General features: G+C 50.7%; 1 long non-coding RNA gene across 1 annotated transcript; it reads right to left on the bottom strand.

The window, feature by feature from the left end:
- Positions 1-2,296: 2,296 nt before the first annotated feature.
- On the bottom strand, positions 2,297-8,241 carry LOC131554761 (uncharacterized). The gene is made up of 4 exons (XR_009274423.1): positions 7,291-8,241; positions 7,077-7,197; positions 5,517-5,591; positions 2,297-2,653 (listed from the first exon to the last, which is right to left on the bottom strand). It is a non-coding gene; the product is annotated as an uncharacterized LOC131554761 (long non-coding RNA).
- Positions 8,242-10,488: the final 2,247 nt, after the last annotated feature.

The following is a 10,488-nucleotide window of genomic DNA, read 5'->3' as shown; positions in this document are numbered from 1 at the left end:
AAATGCCACGGAATAGGACAGACATTGCTGAGAGAGAACTGGAGCTAGAAACAAGTTTTAAAGGGTGACTTTGTAAATAAGACTGGATACCTTAGAGAAACAGAACTATGTAAGATGCATTGTAATAAGATTCACAAGGGGTAATTTTAGATGATTGGCTTTAAGGCATTTACAGCATGGTGTGACAAAAGCTGATAGGCCAAGAAACACTTACAGTGTATTGGAATCTGGAAATGGTTGGCTGCTGATTGTGATGGTGAATTGTAACATCTGCATTGTCTCACGCTTCACATGAGACTGAACATGGAATCCAAGTTTTTAAAATGCCTCTCAGTTGCCCCATGTCTGGGTCAGAAAAGAGCATAATCTGATAAACTGGAGCTTTGTGTGAGGAAGATTTATCAGATTCCTCCCAACCTTCTCTGGGGTGTTTGTGCCAAAGGGGCTCTGACCCCAGAGCCACACAGGGTGTCTGTGCCTGCATAAGTGTCAGTGACATTTGCCAAGTCTGGCAGGAAAGCAGAAACATCCTGGGGCTGTTTGGCCAGAGATGGAACATGGAGATGTCTGTGCTGGCAGGGTGTGAGTGCTGCCAGCCTGGCTCTGTGGTGCCTCTGTCCCTCAGCAGTCAGGGCAAGGGGGGAAGCTGCAGCTGAGGCAATTTTGGCTGTTTCACACTGCTTGGGCCAGACCTGGCAGCACTGGAAGAACAGCTTTCCTCCTCCTTTCTGTCCATCCCTGAGCAGAACAGTGAGATGGTGCTGCACTGAGCCCTCTCTTTTGTGGCTGTTGTTTGGTTGGTTTGTTTGGGTTTTTTCTGTTCTTAATGTATTTCTAAGAGGTGCAGTGAGGAGCAAGGTGCTGGTGACATGGTTTCTGACTGACACATGACAGAAATGGGCACAGGTGAGTGCATGTGCTTCCTGGCACATCCAGTGTGCAATCCCGAGTGAGGATTCCCAGCCCCAGCTGCCCGTGGCACAGCTCCTCACTGCTCAGTCACTGTGAACAGCCCCCTCCTTTCCTGGGCACATCCCTGGAGTGGGAGCAGAGTCCCCTGACCCTGCAGGAATTCCCTGCTCCTCTGGAGGGGGTGAGGCCAGAGCTTGGGGGCAAAGGACAACAGCCAAACCAGGCCATTGTGTCCCTGATGCATCCAGGACAGCGTGTTCTCCTTGTTCCCAGCACTGGTGAATCTAAACAAGATTTATTTTTGACAAGATTGCCTGTTCTTCACTTCTCCAGCTCTCCCCCACACCTGGCCCTGCCGCTGTAGCTCACCTTGCCCTGGCTGTGGCTGATAAAATGTCATTTTTGTAGCAGCAATCCATTCTTTTAAAGAGCACAAAGAGTGTACAGTGCAGAAGAGACTGGGAAATCCATCCAAATGAGGGACTCTGCCTTCCTGCTGTTCCTGTAGCTCTCCTTCCTGCTTTCATCTGGGCTGCCAGGATGGGCAGGGCCCATATTTATCACATGAAAGTGCTGTTACTGAATTTGTCCAGAAGCTCTGATTACAGACACTCATTTTCTGACAGTAAACATTTTCATTTTGCCTTTGCCCTGTTGTTCCCAGGTGCTGCCCAGGCTGTCTCTCTGTTCCCTGGGAGGAAGGGCAGCCCCTGCCTGGCTGCCCAGCCCAGCTGGATGGGACAGGGTTGTGTGGCCTGGCAGGGCAGGAACAGCTGGCTGTGCTCTGGAGTGCCTTGGAACCTTGCCCTGGCAGCTTTGGAGGGGTTTCTCTTTGGGATTGCTTGTGATGCACCCTCCGTTGGTACAAAGCCCAGTGCTAAAGGACTGACAAGTGAGATGGGAGATAAAAATGGTTCTCTTAAAATGAGGCAAAGAATGCAACAAGAAAAGTGAGCTTGCTTTTAATGTCTGAAATAGTTAGGAATAGAAATGCTGGCAAAGGGCACTGTTATGTTTGCATTGGTGTCACCTCCCATGGATAAAACCCCACAGTGAGCCCTCAGAGCACAAGTGTGAAAACTGCATCCTTGGACTTCCACAGTGCAATAATTTTCTTTTCCTCCTCTCTTTCAGGCCAGGAAAAATCACCAGACTCCTGCCCCCTTTGCCAAAAGCTTTGGTGTTTGAGCAGCCACAGGCAAGAGGCCCCAGCACAGGCTCTGCCCTGCAGGGCTCAGGCCCTGCCCTGCTGTGGGTGAGTCAGAGGCACACAGGGCTCCTCTTGTCCCCTGTGCTGCATTCCCTGCCTGGGGATGCCACTGCTGCCAGCCCAGCCTGGGGCTGCTCACAGGGGCCAGGGGGAGGGAAGGGACCAGGGTCTGACTCCAAGGGTCACAGGGCTGATTTATTATTTTATTGTATATATTACATTAAATCTATACTGAAAGAACAGAAGAAAGGATTTAATCAGCAGGCCAGCTAAGAATAGAAAAGGAAGGAATGAATAACAAAGGCTTGTGGGTGGCACAGAGAGTGTGAGCCAGCTGGGTGTGATTGGCCATTAATTAGAAACAAACACATGAGACCAATCGCAGATGCTCCTGTTTTATGTATAATTTCTCTGTTAATGCCTGTGTGTTGTATTTTCACATCAATCCAAGCTTCTTCCCAGGCTGCATATTAAATCTTTTGGTGTCTCTGGAGGTTTCTGGTTTTCCAATTCCACATCTCCCCTCTCTCTCTGTATTAAGAGATTTTTATTAATAGATTTTTATGGATAATTTGTAATTGGTATATTGATTAGGTTAGTAAAGAATGGATTTTTTTGAGTAGTGACAGATGAATACAAAGTATTTAAACTTGAAAGTTTAGTTGAAGTTATTTAAATGTTTGGTTTAGGTTGGTTCATTGGTAAAGTTGTATAATTAAAAGTAAACAAACTAAATAGAGGCATAATATTTGATTGAATTTTATATTTTTAAGTTATTATTTAATAAGAATTTTATACTATTGCTTTTTATATTTATAAAGACAGTTTTTGGTGGGTGTAATACAAGATGTTAGGTGTAAGCTGGAATTTTTGTGTAATTTCCATTTGTATTTACATTGATTTTTTAGTGCTGGAGTGGTCAGTGTGGTTGTTTGTGTGATGTGGTTTTGTGTTTTTTATTGAAACTTACCTGGGTTTTTGTACCTGCTGAGATGTAAGTAAACTTTATGTTTTCATATGACAAATAAACTATTGATACATCTTGGTTTATAAAAAAGCATGGAGATTTGTGACATACTTATTTCAGATATTATTCTAATTATTTTTGTTATAAGTATGGAGAAATATTAGATTAAAATAATGTATGCAGTAAAGAAAAAAATGAAATTAATTAGAAATTATTTCGATTATATACAATTAGTAACATGTTAAATGATATTTTTATTAAGTATTAAATATTGTATATTATTTTAGAGTTTGGAACAGTTGATAAATTTTAAATTAGTGGAAGGTTCCATAATTGTTAAAAATAAGTTTAGTTGTTATATTGATAAAATCAGTGTGTTAAGTTAAAACTATTTGAAATTTATTTTTGATATAGTAAATATTTGGGATTGTTGGTAATTATTTTGTTAGGGTTTGATTATAGTTTAAATTGTAATCAGTGCAGTGCATGTTACATAATACATTTTTATGCAATGTTTTTAAAAATAGCAGTTATGAGTAAAAATTTTGGGATTAAAGATTAATTAAATTATTTAGTAATTGGTTTTTTTAAAGTATTTTTAGAATAGAGATATTTTGAATAAATAAACTTATTTTTTAAAGATTTGAAAGTGGTTACAGACAGGATTGTGAATTTGGATTTGGATATTGAGAGTGTGAGGGTGCAGGAAGTGTAGGAGAGACTGAATACTTAGTATGAAACTTAGAAAAATAAATCAATGTTGTAGTTGGATTTTTCATTGAAGTGTTTTTGTAATAATAACTGAGGCAAATTATAGGATTAATAGTTTGGAGGAGGTTTTTAATGAAGTTTTTTTTAACTTTGGAAAATAGGTTAAATGATGAGATAATATTAGGTTAAATTACAGAGGTAGTGTAGAGATTAGTTAGAGTTAACTTGGTTTAAGAGATGTCTAAGTGGTTAGAGAATAAAAAAGTGGGAATGCGAAATTATGTGCTTTTGGTAATAATATAAAGAGAGGGTAAAGGATGTGAAAGTCAGTTGTAACTATTATAATGATGTTTTATAAATAGTGTTTATTATATAATTAATAATTTTCTCTAATTAGTCTGTTAGTAGTAAGTGTTTGGAGAAGTTAAGGTTACTTTTTGAAAATACTTATATATTAGGGAAATAAAGTAAAATTTTTAAAATAGTATGATATTAATAGTAATTGCTGTTTTTTGGGGTTATTTATACAAGATAACTCGAGATGGTAATGAAGAATACATTTTTTAATGAAATGGATGATGTAATAAACTGTATTTTTTTTAGGTGTTTGTTAGAGTTTTATTTTAGTTGTTTTAATTGGAGCTGTTTTACTTTTTTAAGAAAATTAATTTTATACTTTTTAGTTTGGAAAAATGATTTTTAGTAAAATTTATTATAAGTTCTATTAAATAACATTTAAAATTATAAATAATTAATTCTGATAGTAAGCAATAGTAAACCTAATTTTGATAGGTCATTACAGTGATAAAATTAAGGACTATTTAGACTTAAATGTAGTGAAATTTAATTTTGTTGGACTTTATTAATACTCAAGTTATTGAAGGTTGTTATTTATAAATATTGAAGTTTTTAAAGCATTTTGGTTTTGGAGAAACTTTAGTTTGTTGAATTATTATTATTATTACCTATATCTTTACATTGTAGTTTTATTTTTTGGGAGCTATGTGTCCTAGTAAGATATTTTCATTTATGTTATATTTAGAATGGTAATGATTTGAATAATTGTGTTTTCCTGTATTTAGGATATTGATTAGATTGTTTTGTAATTTTTTTTTTGGTGGGCTTTGAGTAATATTTACTTACGGGTTCAGATTTTTTATATTAGAAGATTTTTTTAAGGTTTTGTTACTTTTTAAAGAGTTTTTGATTTAGAATTTGAAGAGTAGTTTGTGTTTGGAGGAAATAAATGTGGAGTTACTTATGGATATGGTTGAGTTGTACTTTTGATGTTATTAAGGTCTACTTTTGGTACATTGGTTTGAGTTTTTTGGTTATGGGGAGGATCTCTTGTGTAAGCCTGAGACTGGTGTTAGGACTTTTTGTCTAATGTTTGATGACTCTGTTAAGGAGGAGGTGTTGTTTTAAGTCTGATAAAATATACTGAGAATCAGTTAAAATCATGGAAGAAACATTATGGTAATTGAAGGGTGTTATGTTAAAAAAGTTATGTCTTTTGTAATAACTTGAAATAAGGTGAGCCCAATCAACTTTTTCTGCCCCCACAAATGGCATGACCTGTGCCCACTGCTCACAATTCACCCAACCAAAATCAAGAGCAAATATTGGCTGGGCTCTAAGAACCTGAAATAACTCAGGAGCAAAATAACTCACATTTTTCTCCTATGTGGATTTTTTTGTTTCAGATGCTGGACTTACCTCTGTGGACGTGTGCTGAGCTCTCACTGCAGGAACCTGTCCGGCCTCGGTGGCTGTGACTTCATGTTCTTCTCACTGGGGAGTTGGAATTAATTAATTAATTAATTAATTGCAGAATTAATTGAATTAATGACCCCTTTCCCCTTTTGTGCCCCGCCGTGTGGGACAGGGGCAGAGAGAGCGAGCAGAGGAGCGGCCGGGGCTGGAGAGGGGCAGCAGAAAGGCAGAGGGACCTCCCTGGTGTCCCCAGGGCACTGTGGGGAACAGAAGGGACACCGTGAGGGCAAGGGCAGGTGAGCAGGGGACAGCTTGGGGCAAAACCCGGGGTCACCTGCAGGGAAATGAGTCAGGGGTGTTTTGGAGGGAAGAGCTGAGGGGATGAGTCCGCCCAGCTCGGCCCAAGGGGGAGCAGAGGTGAAGGCCAATCCAAAGCCAGCCCTGCTCAACCTCAGAGTCCCAGAATAAATTCTATGAGCTGCCCAGTGAGGGATTGAAAATACATAAAAACAGACCCAGGAGCAAACCAGAAGGTTCCTGGGAATCCCATTACAGTGTTGTCACAGCCTTTTTAACAGATTCTTTATTACAACACTGCATTTCTGTGTTGGGATCATTCACTCTGTGGGCTGTGGGGTTTTTGGGTCTGAGCTCCCTCACGGCAGCCCTGACACCCTCAGGAGCTGGGAGGGAAAGCAGAGTCAGGGCTGCTGGCAGGGCAGGGGGCTCTACCCCAGAGCAGACCCAGCAGCTGCCCCCCAGCCTGGCCAGGAGGGATCTGCTCTGGTTCCTGCAGGGAAGGAATGTTCCCAGCCGGCATTCCAGCGGCCTCATCTCCCGGTACTTTCCCCATCCCCACTCCCACCCGTTCTGAGGGGAATTTGTCCCACCAGCAGCAGGGCAAGGACACCAGCTGCCACCGTGGAACTTGGACTGTCCCTCTGGGGAATGCTGGCTGTTGGAATTTAGATTGTTCCATGTATTTGACTGCTGAAATTTCCCAGCCCAGGTGTTTTAGCTGACAGGGCAGCACAGAGACCGTTCTCTATGTGGTACCTGGATTTGGGAATAGGTATTAACCTGGCTATTTCAGATGAGTTACACCCACAGCCCCACATTCCCTGATGAATTCCTGCTGGAATAACCTGAGAGCAACTCATGGAGAGTGAAATTCCCATGCAGAGCTACCACATTTACACCAGCTGTGTCAGGAGCCAGCAGAGGTTCCAGGGAAGCTCAGCGGGATAAAGACAGGTCTATATTCCATAGAACTTGCTATTTAAAACCCTCATTCCCCGGCTCCCCTGACGTCCCTGGGGTCGCTGGACAGAGTTCCCTGGAACCTAGCTGATTTCACACCCCACCAGAGCTCAGGCTCCAGTTGATATTTTAAAGCAGGACAAGGTAGTGGCTGGATGCACTCCCAGCCTGTGCTGAGGCAGCACACCTCTCCCTGAAGAAGCCCAGCTCCTTTCAGAGCTTCAGCAGCAGCCTCTGCACATTTTTTCCCCTCAGGAAAGGGATGCACATCCCTGCCTTCAGCACACCTCCAGTGGGACCCACCTGCAAAAGTTCTCCTTCACTTCTGCACTTCCAGCTGGCTCCCTGGGAAGTTCCAAACTTCGTCCTGCTTGGCTCTCTGATTTTAAGGCATCTCTGAGGCATATTGCTTGGGATCCAATATCTGTGAGGGAAGATGGCCTTGGCTTTAATACTGCTGAGAGATGATACCTCAGACAGGAAAGGAGAGAGGAGATTTGGGGTGACTGAGACATACCTGGGAACTGTGTGGGAGCTCTGGGAGGTCAGAAACAGGAACTGCTGTCTGAGCTCCTCTGCAAACGGTCCGTGCCTCCATTCCCGGCAATGCCCGCTGCTCCTTGGGGTCCTTCTGGGCTGTCGGTGGTGTCTGTCCGGGCTGAGGTATCTCCGTGTGCCTGCTCAGAGCAGGCCCAGTCTGAGGGGCCACAGGCAGCGCTTCAGCCGTGTCTGTGCCAGCGCTGTCCCGGTACCCCGGTGCCCACACCGGGACGTGTGTTCGTCACGCTGCAGGCACAGCTCCTCCCGCAGATCCCAAGGACGTGAGGGCTGCCAGCGCTTCGGGGGCTTCTGGTCTTCTCCGGGCCCACACCGGGCACAGCCGCAGCGGGAGCAGCGGCCCCAGCCCCGCTCGTTCGGCGGGGATCCCCCGGGTATGCGGACACGGAGTGGGGAGATGTGGACGCTGTGGCTCTCACAGGGGAGCGCGGTGGCCGCGGCGCTGCCGGGCCGTGAGGGGGGCTCGGTGTCCCCGCAGGGCTGAGGAGCGGCGCCGTGTCCGCCAGGGGGCGCCCCGCGGGACGGGCGGCGGCGCTGAGGGAGCGGCGACGCCGATTCGGTCCCGGGGCTGCCACAGGCGATTCCCCTACCTTTCCCGTTTCTAGCCGTGAACCAGTGGCTGCTCCAGGGAAGCGCCGTCATCCTGGCGGCCCAGCACCATCATGGCCCCGGCTCCCCACGGCCCGAGAGCCCCGGCGGGACCCCAGCCCCGCACCGGCCGGAGCAGGAGCGGCGGCTCAGTCCCAGCACCCGTCCCGGAGCGGCTCTTCCTACCTGTAACGATGCCGGTCCGGTCCTGGTCCCAGTCCTACCTCGATCATCCGGCCCCGGCGGGACCCCAGTCCCGCACTAGCCGCAGCGGGAGGAGCAGCACCAGGCTCGGTCCCAGCGCCCATGCCGGAGTGGCTCTTCCCACTTGCAACGACACCGGTCCCGATCCTGCCGCAACCATCCAGCCCTAGCAACCATACCCTACCCGCCTCCCACAGCAGACACCGGCGGGACCAGGACCCGAATCTCCAGGCCTAGATCCCGATCTTACCTGAGCACCTCGGGCTCCACGCAGCACCAGCCCCCGATCCGGATCTCCTCGCAGCGCTCCGACCGACACTCCCGCAGCATCCCGAGCCGAGCATCCCCCGAAGAAAGCGGGACGGACGCGGATTGGCCGGCTTTTATGGGCGGGAGGGGGGGCGGAGAGGAGGTGTGTCCCCGGGGGCGGGGCCGGCACAGGTGCGAGGGGCGGGGTCTGCACAGGTGTGAGCGATCCCAGTGCGGCTGCGCGGGGCGGGGCCTTGGGGGATTTAAGGCGCGGGGAGGGCCCGGCGGAGCCATTTGCTCCTCGGAGGTCGGCGGGGTAGGTTGCTGTCGGTCGGGGCTCTATATCTCTGTTCCTCTATATTTTCTTCTGCGTTTCTTTTCGTTTGTGTTTCTGTTTCTCTACACCTCTCCTTTCACCCCTCCCTTCCTCCCCTCCCCCACCCCCCACACCCACCCCCCCCCAAACCCCCCCCCTCCCTCTCCCCCCTAGCCCTCCCCTCCCTCCCCCCCAACGGCCGCCCCCCGCCCCTCGCTCCCATCCCACCTCACTATTCCTTTACTCACCCCTACCCTATTCATCCCTGCCTTACCCTACCCTATTCCTCCATCCTCCCCCTTCACTGCCCCGCCCCCTGCCCCGCCCCCTGCCCCGCCCCCTGCCCCGCCCCCTGCCCCGCCCCCTGCCCCGCCCCCTGCCCCGCCCCCTGCACACCCCGCCTTCCCCTCACGTACCCCCCCGCTCCCCTATTCTCGTTCTGTGTTCCTCCCTTTCCTCCTTTCCTCGCAGCCGCGGGGCGCGGGGTGCCGGGCAATAATAAAGCCCAGAGGGCCGGAGCCCGGCGCCCCCGCCCCGCTGGGGTCCCCACACGGGGCCGGAGCCGCTCTGCGGGTCCCCCCATTGCAGTTCCAAGCACCGCCCCACACCGCCGGGGTTCCGGCTGTCCCTACATCACACTGGGGGGTCCCGGGGTGGGGGGTTACAGCGGCCCCCTCGTTAGGAGGGGGTCGGGGGGGTGGTGGGGGGTTAGGAAGGGCCCCCTCATTAGGAGGGGGTCCTTGGGGGGGGGGGGGGGGGGGGTAGGTAGGGCCCCCTCCGGAGGAGGGGGTCCCGGGGGGGGGCGGGGCGGGCCCCCTCCGGGGGAGGGGGCCCCGGGGGAGGGGGGCGGGGCGGAGGGGGGCATTCCCCCCTCCTGGCCCCGCCCCCCTCCCTCGGGACCCCTCCTCCGGACGGGGTCCCGGCCCGGCCCCCTCCCGGGGACCCCCTCCTCCGGACCGGGGCCCGGGGGGGAGGGAGGGGGGCGGGTGGGGTGGGGGGGCCGGACGGGGAGGGCCGTTCGTGTGTGTTTTTTTTTTTTACACGTGTACACATGTGTTTCACGGCGCAGAGTGACGTGCCCCCCTCTGCTTCCCCCCCACCCCTCCCGCCCCCCCTCCCCCCCCCGGGCCCCGGTCCGGAGGAGGGGGTCCCCGGGAGGGGGCCGGGCCGGGACCCCGTCCGGGGGAGGGGGCCCGGAGGAGGGGGGCGGGGCCAGGAGGGGGGAAGCCCCCCCTCCGCCCCGCCCCCCTCCCCCGGAGGGGGCCCGCCCCGCCCCCCCCGGGACCCCCTCCTCCGGAGGGGGCCCTACCTACCCCCCCCCCCCCCCAAGGACCCCCTCCTAACGAGGGGGCCCCTTCCTAACCCCCCCTCAGGACCCCCTCCTAATGAGGGTGTCCCCCACCCCGGGACCCCCGCCAAACAAGGGGGTCCCCAAACCCGACCCCCCATCCCGGGACCCCCTCCAAACGAGGGGCCCCCGTGGGATGGGGGAAGCGGAGCCCCGGCGGCGCCCCCTGCGTTCAACCGTGGAACTGCACGGGGACACCAGCGGGGCTCCAGCGGGGCCGGGGGCGCCGGACTCCGGCCCTCTGGGCTTTATTATTGTCCGGCACCCCCAGCCCCGCGGCTGAGGGGAAAGAAGGAACGGAGAGAACGGGAAGAGAGGAGGGACAGCAGGGAGGAAAGGGAAAGGCAAGGGAAAGGAAAGGCGGTGAAGGGACAGAGGGACAGCGGACAGAGAAGGGAGAGAGGGAATAGAAAGGACAAGGGGGAAGAGGAGGGGAAGGTCTGGGGGACAAA

This window comes from Ammospiza caudacuta, chromosome 2 (assembly GCF_027887145.1).
Source record: "Ammospiza caudacuta isolate bAmmCau1 chromosome 2, bAmmCau1.pri, whole genome shotgun sequence".
NCBI lineage: Eukaryota > Metazoa > Chordata > Aves > Passeriformes > Passerellidae > Ammospiza > Ammospiza caudacuta.
The sequence above is the reverse complement of the archived record's forward strand: the minus strand, read 5'-3'. Positions and strand labels throughout refer to the sequence as shown.